Source organism: Panicum virgatum, chromosome 7K (genome assembly GCF_016808335.1).
Source record: "Panicum virgatum strain AP13 chromosome 7K, P.virgatum_v5, whole genome shotgun sequence".
Classification (NCBI taxonomy): domain Eukaryota; kingdom Viridiplantae; phylum Streptophyta; class Magnoliopsida; order Poales; family Poaceae; genus Panicum; species Panicum virgatum.
Genome location: NC_053142.1, coordinates 22018520 through 22035275, shown reverse-complemented (window position 1 = coordinate 22035275; position 16756 = coordinate 22018520). Strand labels below are relative to the sequence as shown.

Here is a 16756-nt window from a genome sequence, read left to right as displayed (position 1 = left end):
CCGACACCCGACCTGGACCCCCGCTCGGCGCACCTCCCCCAACCCCCGTCCGAGCGTCCGTGTAGATCGTGGGAGGATTCAGTTCCGAATCAGCCTCCCGCCGGCGACCCTCTGGTGATGCGCTGCCCGGTCTCCCCCTCGCACCGTCCCGGCGAGGCCCTGCGCCGCCGGCTCCCGTGCCGTCCCGGCGAGACGTCCGCGCCGGCCACCCCCGCCTGCTCCCCGGCAAGGCGACCCTCAGGTGACGCGCTGCCCGTTCCTGTGCCGCATCGGCCCGCTGCAGACGTTTGAGCCGAGCTCCTAGTCCCCGTCGCGTCGCCCCGTCGAGGCCCTGCGTCACCGGCTTGCGTGTCCGTCCCTTTGCCGTGTGGTCCACAGCTCGTCCTCATCGACTAGCTCGCTGCGTTGAAGAGCAGCAGCGGTAGGTTCATACCCCTTCTTTCCTGCGGAATCCTCAAATTTGCTCGTGAATTCCCCCTTCCGACCCCGATTGAGTACAAGAGTTCGTCCTCGGTAGTGGCAACTTCCTATCCCTCCCCTTTGTCATGGATTTCTTCAGATTAATGAGCTCTGATTCTTCCCCCCAGCGCAAAATGCCTTGTATTCCCTTCGTTGGTGCCGATGATTTGTTGCAATCTCGTAGTAGCTTGATTGGATTGGTAGAGCATTCTTGGCCATAGATTGTTGCAATCTTGTAGTAGCCTGATTCTTTTCCATGTTCCCTGTGATTACTTAGAGTCTGATTTTTCCATGTTCAATTCCAATCTTCAGATGTTTCCTGGTCAGAGGTTGGTCCATAAGATGGCCACCAATCGAAGGAGGGTGGTCTTTGGGTGCACGTAGAATGTGTTTGAGGTTCCCCTCAGACTAGAACAGGAAGGACCACGTGCTAGTGATGCCGCACCTGTGCTGACTCATGGTCTTGCTTCGACCTGTGTTAGCAGCTCAATTTTCACTCTCATTGAGCTGAGAGGATGACACTTAAGTTGGGGAAGTTTTCTGGGTTTTTCTTCATTCACACTCACAATGCCATGCCATCCAACAGGAGGGGAGGCAACACATTTATACACAGCTGCAGGGCAGCCAAGCTAGATGCTAAGGACACTAGTCCAAGATGCTACTGCTGTCCTAGAAAAGTAGATGCTAACTACTAGTCCTAACTGCTGTCCTAGATGCCAACTGAAAGGTAGTCAAGATGTTGTCCTTGCTGTCCTCTAGGGGCAGCAAAGCACAACGTGCTGCAGCAAGAGCATCTCCTCTTGTGCAGCCCCACAAAGACCAAGTACACAGACTTATCAATCATTCTCCCCCTAAGTCTTGTGCGTCGTCTTGTGGGAAGATTGGACCATCCCAGTCCTGGAGCAAAGCTCAAGGAATTTGATCCTCCCAAGGGGCTTGGTGAGCAGATCCGCAAGCTGATCCTTGGTGTTGATGTAGCTCGCCTTGATGCTTCCTTCCTCCAAGTAGCCTCGGATGAAGTGATACCTCACCCGGATGTGCTTGCTCCGTTCGTGGAAAACGGGGTTCTTCGCCAAGGCCAGAGCGGACTTGCTGTCCACCCTGAGCTCCACTGCTCCAGTGTCTCTGCCGAGTAGATCACCAAGCAGTCGAGCGAGCCAGAGCGCCTGAGTCGACGCGGTGGAGGCCGCTATGTACTCGGCCTCACAGCTGGACAAGGCCACCACCTGCTGCTTGACCGACTGCCAGCTAACGAGGCACTTGCCGAGGAAGAAGAGGATCCCGCTCGTGCTCTTGCTGGTGTCGATGTCACCGGCGTGGTCGCTGTCGCTGTACCCGATGAAGTGTGCCGCTCCAGGGCACCTCGGGTAGTGGAGACCGTGGTCGAGAGTCCCCGCAACATAGCGGATGATCCTCTTCACGGCCTGCTGGTGCTCCGTCGTCGGTCGCTGCATGAACCGACTAACGTAGCCGACGGAGAACGCCAAGTCCGGCCGTGTGTGGGCGAGGTAGCGGAGGCTCCCCACAAGGCGCCGGTACTGAGTAGTGTCCACCTCCTCTGCCGTGCTGTCACGGCTCAGCTTCAGCCTCTCCTCCATCGGAGTGAGAGCTGGGTTGCAGTCGGTGAGCCCAGCGAGTTCGACGATAAGCTTGGCGTAGGCGGTCTGTCGAAGTGTGATCCCGGAGTCGTCCTGGTGCACCTCGATCCCCAGGTAGAAAGAGAGAGACCCCAGGTCGCTCATCTGGAAGGTGGCCTTCATCTCCTCCTTGAACGCCACCACCTCCGCATCCTTGGTGCCGGTGATCACCAAGTCGTCGACTTGGTGCCGGTGATCAATAAGTCGTCGACGTAGACACCCACCAGCAGGGCATTTCCGCCATTGCCCCGCCGGTAGATGGCCGCCTCATGCGGGCTTTGCTCGAAGCCCATCCCCTTGAGCGTGGAGTCCAGCTTGGCGTTCCACGCCCTCGGGGCCTGCCGCAAGCCATAGAGGGCCTTGCGCAGGCGTAGCACCTTGCCCTCCTTGCCGGGGATCGCAAACCCCGGCGGCTGGTGCACGTAGACCTCCTCCCTCAAGTCGCCATTGAGAAACGCCGACTTGACGTCCATGTGATGGACGCGCCAGCCCTCCTGGGCAGCCAGCGCAAGGAGAAGTCGCACGGACTCCATCCGTGCCACGGGAGCGAAGGCATCGTCGAAGTCGACCCCCTCCTACTGCACGAAACCTCGTGCCACCAGGCGAGCCTTGTGCTTGACGATGGTGCCGGCTTCATCCCTCTTCAGCTTGAACACCCACTTAAGGGTGATCGCGCGGTGACCACGAGGGAGGTCAGTAAGCTCCCAAGTGCGGTTCTTCTCAACCGCGTCCATCTCCGCCTACATCGCGGCATGGCGTGCCGCGTGTCCCTCGGCCTCTGTGAAAGATCGAGGCTCGCCGTCGTCGCACGCGAGGTGCAACTGCGCCTCCAGGTCGTGAGGCACCAGTCCCGGCACCGGCTGATCACCGAGAAGGTCCTCCATCGTACGGTACCGCAACAGCTCGCCGTCGTGATACGCGTCGACTCGCTCCTTGTCGTGAGAGAGCGGAGTAGTGAACTCCACCGGACTGTGCTCAGCACGAGCAGGTGTCGAAGTAGACGTGCCCGGAGGAGTGGCTATCGGTACTGGAGTGCGCGGCGTCGCCGGCTGTGGTGGTGCAGCCGAGGAACTCGGCGCATTCGGAGTCGTAGCTGAAGGGCGTGGTGCCGCCGGTGTGGCGGGCGCCGGAGTCGGTGGAGGCTCGGAGACCGGGGTAGGCACGCTCGGCGAAGAAGAGCTGCCTACTCCCCCAGCTCCCTCGAAGTGGACGTACTCGACGGTGAAGTCGTACGTCGGAGCCGAGCTGTCGTCCACCGCCTTGTCCCACGCCCATCCTCGCCCTTCGTCAAACACAACGTCGCGTGCCGTGCGCACACGCTGTGTCTCCGGGTCGAGAATGCGGTAGGCCTTCGAACCCTCCGCGTAGTCGATGAACACTCCCGGAGTGCTCCTGTCGTCGAGCTTGCCGAGGTGGCCAAGCTCCTTGGCGAACGCGAGGCAGCCGAAGACCCGCAGGTGGGAGACCGCCGGCATACGCCCATGCCAAGCCTCATACGGCGTCATGCCGTCGAGTGCCTTGGTGGGCGAGCGGTTGAGGATGTAGACGGCCGTCACCACCGCCTCTCCCCAGAAGACAGCTGGCATCCCCCTTTGCTTGAGGAGGGCCCGGGCCATCCCCACAACCGTCTGGTTGCGCCGCTTGACGACGGCGTTCTGCTGCGGGCTGTACGGCACGGAGTAGTGGCGCTGGATGCCCTCATCCGCGCAGTACGCCGCGAACTCGGCCGCCGTGAACTCGCCACCGTTGTCGGTGCGCAGCACGCACAACTTGCGGCCGCTCTCCGCCTCCGCAGCGGCCTGAGTACGCCTGATGGCTTCCGCAGCCTCTCCCTTACTGCCGAGGATCATCACCCACATGAAGCGGGAGAGGTCATCGACGAGCAGCAGGAAGTAGCGCCGTCCTCCTGGTGTGACCAGTGTCACCGGGCCACACAAGTCCCCGTGCACGAGCTCGAGCCGCTCCTTGGCTCGGAAGCTCGCCTGCTGGGGGAAGGAGTGACGCTTCTGCTTCGTCAGCACGCAGACGTCGCAGAGCTGCTCCACGTGGTCGAGGCATGGGAGGCCTCGCACCATCTCCTTGGCGCCGAGCCGCTTCAGGGCCTCAAAGTGGAGGTGCCCAAAGCGCTCGTGCCACTGCCATGCCTCGTCGTCCCTGCGAGCTGCAAGACAAAGAGGCTGGGCCACCCCGACGTCGAGGATGTAGAGGCGGTTCTTCCCTCGAACCACCCTGGCGAGAAGCTGGCGACGGTAGTCCCAAATGCGGAGGACCCCGCTGTTGATCACCACGCGGGAGCCGCTCTCATCGAGCTGCCCAAGGCTGATGATGGAGTTCCGCAGCACTGGGATGTAGTAGACTCCGGTGAGCATCCGGTGCTCTCCGGACTTGGCGGTGAAGATCACGGAGCCCACGCCCTTGATCTCCACGTCGGAGGAGTCCCCGAACCTGATGGAGCCACCTACGTCGACGTCCATGTCGGAGAAGAACTCCCGCCGCCCGGTCATGTGGTGCGTGCCGCCGGAGTCGAGGTACTAGCCATCGACCCTGTCATCGTCGGAGCCATTGCCGAGGAGAACTCGGGCACGCGGCTCGTCGAGGTGGAGTAGAGCGGTGGCAGGCGGTGCCGCCGGATGCGGCTCCATGTCCCCGTGGAGTAGGAACAGAGCCGGCTCGTAATCCGACTGGGCCTCTGCGACGTGGGCTTGGCCCCCACGCCTCCGCTGCGGGCAGTCCCTGGCCCAGTGGCCGGGCCTGCCACAGTTGTGGCATGCGTCGTCTCGTGCCGCCTTGGGCCTATCGGCGGCGCCGCCCTGAGCATCTCCGCGGGCGCCACCCTCAGCGCGCCCTCGTGCCCCGGCTTGGGCACCTCCACGCCCCTTTCGCGGCTTGCCGCGCTTGCGGCCACCAGTCGAGGAAGAGGGCTCCCCCCTCCTCCTGTCACCGCGCCAGGCCTCCCACTGCTCCTGAGTAAGGTGGAGCTTCCCACCGATGGAGATGCCTCCCGAGGGAGGCTGTGGCTCGTCGCTGTCGACGACCTTGAGGCGACCTATCGCCTCCTCGATCGTCATGGTGGAGAGGTCCAGCAGAGACTCGATCGAGCGAGCGGTCTACCTGTACCTCTCGGGGACGCAGCGGAAGAGCTTCTCGACAGCTCTCTCCTCGTCGTAGGTGTCGTCGCCGAACTGCACCACCTTCTGCAGCAGAGTGTTGAGACGGAGGGCGAAGTCATCAACATCCTCACCTGGCTTGAAGGCCAGGTTCTCCCACTCCTTGCGAAGTGCCTGGAGAGTGGTCTTGCGGGCGCGGTCGCTGCCGATACGTGCCGCAGCGATGGAGTCCCAGGCCTCCTTGGCAGTTCGCTTCTTGGAAAGTGTGAACTGCATCTCCGGCGGGGCTGCTGCGATGAGAGCATCCAGCGCCCGTCGATCCTCATCGTAGCCGACGTCGCCGTACCGGACTGCCTCCCACATGTGCCGCGCCTGGAGCTTCACCTCCATGACTGCGGCCCACTCGACGTAGTTGGTCTTGGTGAGGGTGGGCCACCCACCGCCGGGACCGACGTCCCTGACCACCGCCTGGAGGCCGTGGTACCTGGGGGCGCCGCCGCGCGCACCCCAGCCAAGAGCGTCGCCACCACCCTGCGCGCCGCCACCAGGGGCGCCGCCTCCGCCCTGTGCGCCGCCGCCAGGGGCGCGGCCTCCGCCGCCGGGTGCGCGGCCCCCTGGACCGTCGCCGGGCGCACCGCCAGGCGAGCCGCCGTCCAGGCCGCCGCCGGGCACGCGGGCCCCTCTCCAACTCCTCAAGGTCCTCGTCGGCGGTGGCGTCGCCGGCGATGGAGCCGCTGAGGCTGCCGCGCAATGTCTCAACCTCGACCTCCACCGCACGCGCTGCATCCTCCGCCGCCTCTGCTTCCACCTCCGCCCTGGCCGCCGCCAGCTCCGCTGCAGCCAGCCTGGCTGCCCTCGCCGCTGCTGCAGCGGCTTGTGCCGTCGCTGGCCTGCGCTCCTCTGCCGCGGCGAGCTCGGCATCTCGCTGATGCCGTGCGCTCGAGGCGACCGAGCGCTGAGACGGTGCGTCGGACATGGCGCGCCTCCAAGGGGCTGCTGCGTGGAGAAGACGCAGCCTCAGACGAGCTGCTGCTCGTCTGCTCGGGGGAGGAAGGTGGAAGAGGGGCTGCTGCAGGTGCTGCTGCTGCTGCGCTAGCTGCTACTGGTGCTGCAGCAGCTGCTACTGCTGCTTGGGAGGGAGAAGAACAAGAGATATCCAGTCTATAGGAAAGTACGGCCCTGATACCAGATGTTAGCAGCTCAATTTTCACTCTCATTGAGCTGAGAGGATGACACTCAAGTTGGGGAAGTTTTCTGGGTTTTTCTTCATTCACACTCACAATGCCATGCCATCCAACGGGAGGGGAGGCAACACATTTATACACAGCTGCAGGGCAGCCAAGCTAGATGCTATGGACACTAGTCCAAGATGCTACTGCTGTCCTAGAAAAGTAGATGCTAATCCTAACTGCTGTCCTAGATGCCAACTGAAAGGTAGTCAAGATGCTGTCCTTGCTGTCCTCTAGGGGCAGCAAAGCACAACGTGCTGCAGCAAGAGCATTTTCTCTTGTGCAGCCCCACAAAGACCAAGTACACAGACTTATCCATCAACCTGTGACTGTGAGAGGCCAATGCGTGTAACACATCAAGGCAAAAGGGAGCATGATGCAAAGGCTCGGACAAGTCTCCACAGATCTGAAGAGGAATGTTTCTGATGAAGCTATTGGCGTATGGTGACTTCGTCGATGATCATCTTTCCCGTGTGCCAAATAAATTGTAGTTCTGTTTCATAAAAAAAATTGCAGTTCTTCCCAAGGTTGAATCAGCAATCAGCAAATGTGCCTCTCTCCAATCACTGGCTAGCCACCTCACTACCTCAAAGAGGGAAGATGTGCAGGTATTGATAAAGTTTATATCTTGTTTCCGATTACAAATACATTGTAATGATATGTTGAAAACAATAGGTGTAAGGGCATGATGCTGTGTTTTTCTCTGAACTGCTGGATAAAAGTGTGTCAGTGTGTGTGCATTCCCCAAACTGACTCTGGATCTAGCCATACTAGTTCTTTGGTTTATTTAAATCATAATTTACCATTGAATTCTAGAAGTATAAAACACATCCTATTCTACAATACCATTGTTGCACCTAGGGCTATTAGAATTGATGATCTCATTCCAAGAATCTGCAATTCTTCTATTATCTTGTCCATATAATTATTACATGATCATGTTGCTGCATTTTTATGTTTAACTTGTGCACTGTGATTGTATCCCCCCTGAAAGACCATTGTTGGATATCTGCAGTTGTTTACATGTAATTCTGCTCCCTCCTCGTGTGCAGTTTTGTATGCTTTTTATTTACCAGGTCTGCCAAAGTAAGAACACTATAAAGCGTTCTACTAGACTCAATGTCAGGTGCTTCGCACAATTCTCTAGGTCTTGGTCCACTGCTCACAATGGTGCTGATGCAATAGAAAGCAGGAAATTCCTTTGGTTCATGGATATGATAAGATAAGATGAGTCCAAATGACATGAAAATCTGCATTGTATTGGCCCTGGTAAGGTCCTAACGATACACCCCGAATATCAGCATGGTTCTTGGATTGCCACATGAATAGCTAGTTCTGGGTAATTAGCTTTGTCGTGGTCTGATCTGTATAGCTAGTTCAGCTAGCTATTTTTTTATTGATTACCAGTTCTTAAGAGTATTGATCCACAAGTTCATTTTTTTTTGCCTCAGCATCCCAAATTTCTCTAGGAATGATGTGCGATTATATGCAATAGGTATATAGGTGCTGACGCTAATTTCATCAAGTTCCACATATTTCTGGTGAAAAAGGGCTATTGTTTCAACCATATTCTGCAACTGAACTGAAAATGTTTAGTTTAAGAAAAATGTTGGGAGGTTTTCTTTTGATTTCAGAAAGGATAAAATGATTTTTGCAATCTCGTAGTCAAATATGGGATTTCTTCCAATCTGCTGCACACACATGGGATTTATGCTGTCTCTGCAGGATGATGGTAACATTCAGCAGCCCACGGCTATCCCCAACCAACGAGTTATAGGAGACGAGCAGGTGCCTGATGATGTGCCATGAAGCCCCAGACCTGTCCAGCTCCAACACGAACACCACGTGCAGAGCACCACCGTCCAGATTCTGGCCACTGGATATCTTCTTGCTAACTTCCAGGCGTTGAGGTAGATTTCTAACTGGTTTCCCATTGTTGTCAGACTGTACTTTAGCTCATGTTCATTTGTTTGGCTCTTTCATAAGATGATCCATCAAACTGTTATCTTCTTGGTATTTTTTTATTGATTACTAATTAAAGTTTGGAGTAAAGAGTGGATCTAGAAAGTGTAAAATCCATAGTTTGTTGGCTGAAGGATACTTGTTCTTCATAGACCTAAATGTTTATTTCTTGGCCGAGAGATAACTATTCAGATAACTAGATCTTCAATTTCTTACAAACGAATTGATGACTTTTATTTGTGAATATGACTAGATGAGTTCCTGTTTAAGAATTTAGATGCACAACTTGTTTTTGTTCAGAGATGTAAATATTCATGACTAGTGGAGATTAATCACTTGTTCTATATGGTTCATTTTTCTATTCACATGTGACACTATCTGCGAAAATGTTCTCATGTTATTGTGTTCCTATTGAAGGTGGCAGTGACTAAGACGAGGTCAGAAGGAAACTGCAAGAGTGGATACACGAGCTTAGATTTCAGCGAGCTCAGCATGACATGTCTCTAACCACGAGGATAAACACTGTATCATTTTGGTGTGCACATTCATCATTTTGTTTTTTCTAGAAAAAGAATTCAGTTTACAAATGCCAATGTGTACGAGGTCAGAAGCTAGCTGAAAGAATGACTACAAGGGACAAGATGGACCTTGAGACCCATAGAGCATAAATTAGATTTATTGTTCAATTTGTATTCCTTCACTCACCTGGCAACAAATCTATTTGCAAAATACGTATCACCTGATTGAAAATATAGTACCGGCACTGCTCTATGGAATGGGAATAAAGTACTTAATTTGTTGAGCAAAGCACCAGCACACAAGTAATAAACAATTTACACTTCAGTTCGTAAAGGTACTTCACCTTTACAATTTTTAATGTACTTCACCTTTTGGCAGGCAACTTTTCTGTGTTGATATGACGTAAAGGTGCCTCGAGCTGTGCGTTTCTGCCAAACACTGCACACTCTGGCAGCCAATCTTTTGACCCATGGTTACCTGACACCTCCACTACCGATGTACTGTGCCGATGTCCGTACAGATATTTTACCTCGCTCTGAATCACGGGCGGGATACAAGCACAAGTTGTACACCTATGTACCCAGCTGTGATTTATATGTACTATGCTGATGTGTGTACAGATATTTTCCCCTCGTTCCAAATCACGGGTGGGATACTAGCACAAGTTGTACACCTATATACCCAGCTGTGATCTATAAGAAACATGATGTTGTGCTTTTGCGCAAATGCATTTCAATTAACGCATTCTACCCATGGTTCATAAATTGCACTTTTCCTGGTGGACCCTAACCTTTCCGGATGTGTTTAGGGGGTGGGCTATTTAGGCCATGTTTGGTTGGCAAAAAATTTCTTATGCTACCCGTCGCATCGACTAACTAATTGCACGGGGCAACTTTTTTTGGATGAGATGAATTGTTTAAACTTATTTAATCTATTTCTTGACATTAATTATGAAATACCAACGAAATGAGCTACAATATTCAAACCCATGTTGTACTCCCGTGCACCGAGGATGCTAACCCAACGTAACTTTCACACGCTCTGTAGCAGAACCGGCCAAATTATACCGGCTTAAGTGCGTTGACTATCATCCTAATAAATAATCAAGCTGCCACGCGCTTAAAAAAGTGTAAGCCGACAGGCTATCGTGTATTTTCCGATTAAACGACTATACTCTAGGCTCACTTTTTGCACTAGAAGTCTTGCAGGAAGACGAGCAAAGGTGATACAAAGCATACATAGATTCTCAAATTAATTTATAACATTGAGTTTTACAGATAAGTTTGATATGTCAAATACAGAGTTTCAAACGCACAACAAAAGTTTAAAACACAGTTCAACCTACAATACAGTTGCTATGAACGACGATATATGGTGCGCTCCTCATCCAGCGCACCGATGTGATCCCAACCGGCCCTAAGAAGGCGGGACCCACCTGGCAGTCCACCAAGGAGGAAGCGGTTCTCCTATCCAGGACGCTCAGACTTCCCCGGACTCAGCGGATAATGATGCTGTTGATGTTGTACTCCGTAGCTTCAACCAGCTTGATGCTTTAGTGGCAAATCAAGAGGCAGCCCCTCGTTGGCTTTATTTCATCGAGACTGATTTTGCGGTATGTATGAAACTCTAATATTGTCAGCTTTTCAACATGTACCATTATGCCATTTAATTTATCAGCGTCAACATTTATTAATCCTACAAAATTTGCAACTACATAACTGTCCCCACATCGACAAGCAGAGATGAGCATTGGTGGTGTTGAGCCAGAGTTCACAAAATCAGTTTTCAATCAATTTGTCCATTGCGGGCACCCGCTGTCTCAATGTCAAATGGTAATATTCCTGCAGCCTTCTAATCTATTACTGGATCAGCATTTTAACAAATTCATGACATTAGTATCTGAAGTGATTTATTAACTTGCTTTATTAATTATTTCTTTCCCATGTTCATTAAAGCTGGTGGTGCCAGTACTCATTGATGGAATATGGTCGGCTTATATGTATGATACACATGAGTTGAAGGTCCACATCATTGACATGGTGCACGTGCCATATAGTTTGATGCTTCATCAACATTTCCACAAGATTGTGTGATCGTCTCTTGTTGCTTCAGCTTCGAAGTTTTACCAAGAATGGTCTCTTGACGGGCCTGCTGAATGGGAGATAAACTTCCCCCAGCTTTATCCACGCGACATTCCCAGATTTTGATTTCTCTCCATGCTTTTCATGTTTCTGTATTTTAACCTATAAAGGTTCGTATTTAGATTCATATGCAAGTCACTTTCGATATGTTTTTTGTTTCCAGTTGTTACAGTGGCATTGCAATGCTTGTTATGTCCCGCCACTTCAATGGAAATTCATTAGATGTTGAAATCACCAAGGTAATGTTAATGCTTTTCTGTATACCAATCTGAGCCATTCATACATGAACAACTGTTTTGGTCATATAGTTCTAAAAATTATTCCCTCTAACACACATGCAGGAATACCTCGATCGAACTCAGCTTAAGTTCATGTTTGAGGTGTTATCTCTTAAAGATAGTGAAGCTGACCTACCACTCATGCTTTCCCGTATAATTAAATCATGAAGTCTGGATCATAATTGCAAGGGGAAGCGTCTTTTGATTTTTGAATTAGCAAAGTCAGCGGTACACTCTGAAACACCCTATCTTTCATTTCCTGTACCCTGTCAGTTTTGTATATGAACTCATGTAACCAATTTCCTTCCTTTCTAACCATGCCTCTTTCTTTCATTATCTCTTAAATTTTCAGGTTTATCTCGATCGCCATTGCCATTGCCCCTGATCGTGTGGGCTGCATATTGATGCTCATGAATGACCACCTCCCCTATGCTTTCATATTATTGAGACTCTGCACCATTGCCTATTTATTCCAAACCTCTTATTCAGATGTTCCTGACGTGCCAATTAAACGTGTTTCATTTCTAACTGGTGTGCCTCTGTGCTCTATATTACCACTCCAACATTTGTATTTTGTCTGTGCAATGTTAAACACTCCAAACATTGATCTTACTTTGGTCCTAAACACTTAGTTGCAATTAGCACTCAAGCTCGATACACCCATACCAGGAGCTTACTTAGTACCTATTAACACTCCTTTTTCTTTTTTAGATGGTCACGTCTAACTGATATATTGGCCTACCCAATTGTACACACTTCCAAGGTGGCGCACTCATTTGCTTTATATTATTTTTTTCTCTTCCTCACGTGTTTATCCACCCACTCGCACTACCTTTTCTAGAACCTTTTTCTTACGCCTTCCACTTCTCTACCAACGGTAACATGTACCTCCAGCCCCCAACGTTAGGATCACACCCCTATATATATGTTACCCTTTCACCTTCCCTCCCTGCCTCTCAAATTCTATCCCACCCACAGCAAGCCACTTTGAAACCACACAGCATCTGTCGGTACTAGCTGCTGTACGCCAAGGCCCCATTTTCCCCTCCAAGTCCTCTCTACTCTTGACAAAGGTTTGTCTCTCTTTCCACGTTCTTGGCTTGCAACTCACTGGTTCAAATCTCTCTAGTTTTAATCATGCACCTTTTCTTTTAATACTGGTCCATCTTTATTACTCCTTTAACCATGCTAATGAATATTTTTGTTTGGTTTGCTCACAAATTCCGCACCCCCAGTACCTCACCACGAAGTGCTACGTTGTTTTCCATGGCCGCCAGCCCGGAGTCTACAACGATTGGCCCACGTGCAATGACCAAGTCATTGGGTTCAAAAGAGCATCATTCAAGAGTTTTCCTACGGAGGAAGAAGCTTACGCAGTGTACAACGCCTACTTTGGCACAAAGCAGCAACTTGAACGCCGCCGCCCCACAACCGACACTATTGTGTACAAGACCCCCCAGTGGAAGGATGCAATCTTAGTTTTACTTGCTGTTTCTTTTCTTGTTTTTTTCGCATATTCACTTTTCTAGACTGTACCCTCCAACCAGTGTACCCTCAATCTTATCCTGTTGTACGTATGCAACGTCTGAAATCATATACTCTGCCAACTAGTTCTACTGAAGCAAGTATTTGTTATTAATATGTTCATTTTCCATTAAAACAAAGGCCTCCACATGAGTATCAAACAACTAAACGCTAAGCACTTATTCAGTAAACACCTTGTTTAGAATAGTTCCTTCGAAACATCAGTCTGTCGAACCAAAATAACACAGCGCTAACAAATGCAACCCTACACATTCATTCAAAACCTGAAGACAAGTCAATCTGTTGCTTCAGCTCATCTGGTATGTGTCCCTTGTTCCCTTTCATTGCCATTATGTCGTACAACAGAGACCTCCGTAATCTTGATGCAGTTGACTGAAAAGGCAATAGTAAGATGTATTAACACACCATGGTTTATCTAATACCACTACATGTATTCAAAAACCTCTCATCTATACTTACAGTGTGGATCGGTTTATGTAATTCTTCTCCATCGTACCACCTCATGTAGTGCCAAACATAGAAAGCCAAGTCACAGCTGTAGTACAAAATGCCATTTTCAGTCACTTAAACTCACAATTTCAAGGCGAATTATGAAGCATCATAACCTTGCAGCAGGAGGATGCGAAAGTTCCAAGTGGTGGTCATGAAAATTGTCAAAATCTTCATCCCAGCCCACAAAGAACTCTTCCTTGCAAGCATGTAGAGCCATGTGCAGCTTGGCCACAACATTGTCATGCATAGCCCACAGTGCATCTTCGCCCACGGTTGTACTCACTGGATCGAAAACATGTATTTCCTGTTTCACCATGTCCCAGACATACAAGCACCAGTCCCCAGTAGCCCTGCAAGGTACCATTATCTGCATCCACAGCCGAAAAAAACCTTAGGTGTGTACTCATTTTAGAGGAGTTTCCATTTTCATCATTAATATGCCGCACATACCATTCTGCAGTGTTCCATCTGGCTAACCAGGTGGTGTCCAATGAACATGTCTCTCAGATCTTCTGTCACAGCAAAATCTTTTGTTCCAAGGACCTTTTCCTGGAACAAAATTAATCAGTCAGAAAAAAGTAATCACTGCAGTCATTTGTAAGTTTCCCTAGTAGCTTACACTGAAAGTTGGTTCCATTATGTGCCTCCATTGTTTATGGTCACAGCAGCTGTTCCTGTACATAGATGCGTCCAAATTTTGCAAGTGCCTAACCATAGCACAAAAGATTTCGCTCCTGATCACCCCACCCTCGCTGAACTGTTCCTGCAGCACCGCACCTTTGATTTTGATTTGTCGGGGGACATCATGCTCGATCCAAAACCTGCACACAGAATGAGTCAAATCTATTCTACAAGTACCCCCCTTTTTCTTTGTGGTTATTACTGTACCATTACCTTTGCAACTCAACACCTGACATACGCATAATTGCCTTATACTTTACCATGGAATGCGTGCTAACACTTTTCCCCCATTGTACAGGACGATCAAAAGGTGACGGCGCGATCTCATTCGATAGAACATGCCTCTTGTATGGTGTTACCTTCAGGCTCCGTGCACGCGCATACAACCTTTCGTCTTCAGCCATTGTATTCTCTATATTTTCTGCAATTGGTGTTTTCTTGCGCACACGCCTGGACACTACTTTATGATCAACAACTCGCTTACTTCCTGAGTAAGATCTTCTGCTATCCCCAGGGCCATGCTTAACCTTCAACCCCATTTTCTTTATTCTTGATCCCCATGTAATGCCTGGTACAGAATTTATAAACACTGTTACACACATCATAGTTTAAAAACAACCTTAATGAAGGTTGTTAGGTGAAGTAACTTTTCTTGTTGCGGCCAGCACACCTCCTGCCCCACCTGAACATAGTTCCATGCTATCCACAACTGCATCAGTGTCCATAAACCCTCCGCCTACAATGTGCATCAATAACTATTAGTAAAAGTATACTTCAACCATGGCATCAAAAATTTGGAACAACAATAACACATCGCACCATTCTAGTTTGATGATGTTGAAGCATCCTTGGCTCCACCAGGCGTGTTGTCAAACAAGCGGCATGGTATCTTGGTTCCTGCATATATTTTAAAGCACAAACACTGTTACTACAAAACACTCCGAATAACCAAAAGAAAAATCAATACTATGCATATCCCACATACCATCCCCCCCGGGGTTGCATCGAATCTTAGTGAAGTTAATGTTCCAAAATCATTTGCACATGAAGCTTCCACCTCTCTATGAACGTCCCCTCCCACTGGAGTTGTGTCAAAAGGAACCCCGTTCACCCCAACATTTATTTTGGCTCCATGCACGCCAACATCGTCCTGAATATTATTGGCCATTGTTGCTGCACAACCATGATCCTTCTCCACATCTGTAGGTTACCTTACTGCTATATTAATTTGAATACATACTAGTGACATGTATGTGCATCTTCAAGTAAATGATCGCCATACACAAACCTGTGGAGAAGAACTTTGCCAACTTTTCTACATGCTCAGCACCCCCCAGTTCTGTACTCTTGCAGGCACCCACACCTTCGCCACGCGATTGTCCTGGTGAACCCTGTGCGGCAGCAGATGTATTATCTGTATATGCAACGTACAACAACATTTAGGTGTTTCAAAAAACATGTTAATCATACAGGCTGTACAAATATTATTACCTATCACATTATCCGAACAAACAGGGTCACCTCCACTCCTCCCAGCTGCAAGTGCGGCTACAAGTGATTGTTGTTTGACTATGGTTCCCCTAATACTAGAAAAAACCTTATCAATGTTTTCCTTTTGTTTGTCATATGTAGCCTTCAGCTCAGCATCTAGACATTCATGCGCAGAGTCCAGCACACTAAGCAACCCACAGTAGGCATCCTTCACTCCTTGAATTACTTCCTACACACATCAACTAACAGACTTTACCTACCTTATTTGTCTAGTAGGCAGGGATAGGGGGGACGGTACTTTGTGCCTTGGGTCAGAACATCCTATATTAGATGTCGAACATCCAGCCTCATTTTCTTTCTCAATTGATCCTAAATTATCCTCATTTTCTTGGACTAAGCAACGTCGCTGCACCCGCTGGTAACATATAATCAATTAGTGTCTTCCAATAACAAACCATTGATGTACGGTTAAAGACCGGGATATTCTATCATCCCGTGGGGTACTTTGCTGATCTCATCTGAAGCAATCAGATTTGATATTCTGTACTTGCTGTACGCCATCACACGTGGGGTGACCCCTGCTGGTATATTTAATTCGCCAAGGTCCACATGATCTAGGTACAGAAGCTGCAGTTTAATAATAAATTAGCCCCCACACACAGAAGTGATTCCATTATCCTGTTAGCTACACATGATCCTATGCCACAAAATCAAAATCAATGCGCAGCACAGGATTATTATTTAATTACCTCTAGATACAGCCAGCAGCCACCTCGCCTCACTGAGAAAGGGTTGCCATGCATCATGTTATTTTTAATTTCCTGGGCATTCTTTGGAATTTCTGAAAGCACATACCTTGCCCAGTTGCAATTCTTAACATTTTGTGCAACAGATATAAATTCCCAAATGTTTTTGGGTACCACTGCAGATCTTTCTTCTGGCCCTATCTAGCATATACGCACAACAAAAAGTTGACAATGCAACTACAAATTTGTCCTCATCCTTTTTTGACATCTCTTCTCCATACTCCTTCAACAAAACCCTCCGCAGCTCATCGCCCTTAGGCAAGACCTTTGGACCTCTTGTCCCAAAGGTCTGATGCAGCGTCAATGTTAAACTATCTGGTACCGCCCTCTTTGCTTGAACCAGTTCAACACCAGAACTCCTAATCCCTAAAACTCTCTCTACTGATTTCTCAGTTAGTGCCATCTCATT

The 16756-nt window shown here is 49.7% G+C and overlaps 3 long non-coding RNA genes across 3 annotated transcripts; 2 read left to right on the top strand and 1 right to left on the bottom strand.

Moving 5' to 3' along the window:
• Positions 1 to 329: 329 nt before the first annotated feature.
• On the bottom strand, positions 330 to 7155 carry LOC120640535. Its single transcript, XR_005661857.1, has 2 exons — positions 6756 to 7155; positions 330 to 932 (listed from the first exon to the last, which is right to left on the bottom strand). It is a non-coding gene; the product is annotated as an uncharacterized LOC120640535 (long non-coding RNA).
• Positions 7156 to 7506: 351 nt separating this feature from the next.
• LOC120640534 lies at positions 7507 to 9653 on the top strand. Its single transcript, XR_005661856.1, has 3 exons — positions 7507 to 8342; positions 8812 to 9215; positions 9292 to 9653. It is a non-coding gene; the product is annotated as an uncharacterized LOC120640534 (long non-coding RNA).
• A 1753-nt stretch (positions 9654 to 11406) lies between these two features.
• Positions 11407 to 12971, top strand: LOC120642953. Its single transcript, XR_005662807.1, has 3 exons — positions 11407 to 11553; positions 11685 to 12405; positions 12568 to 12971. It is a non-coding gene; the product is annotated as an uncharacterized LOC120642953 (long non-coding RNA).
• Positions 12972 to 16756: the final 3785 nt, after the last annotated feature.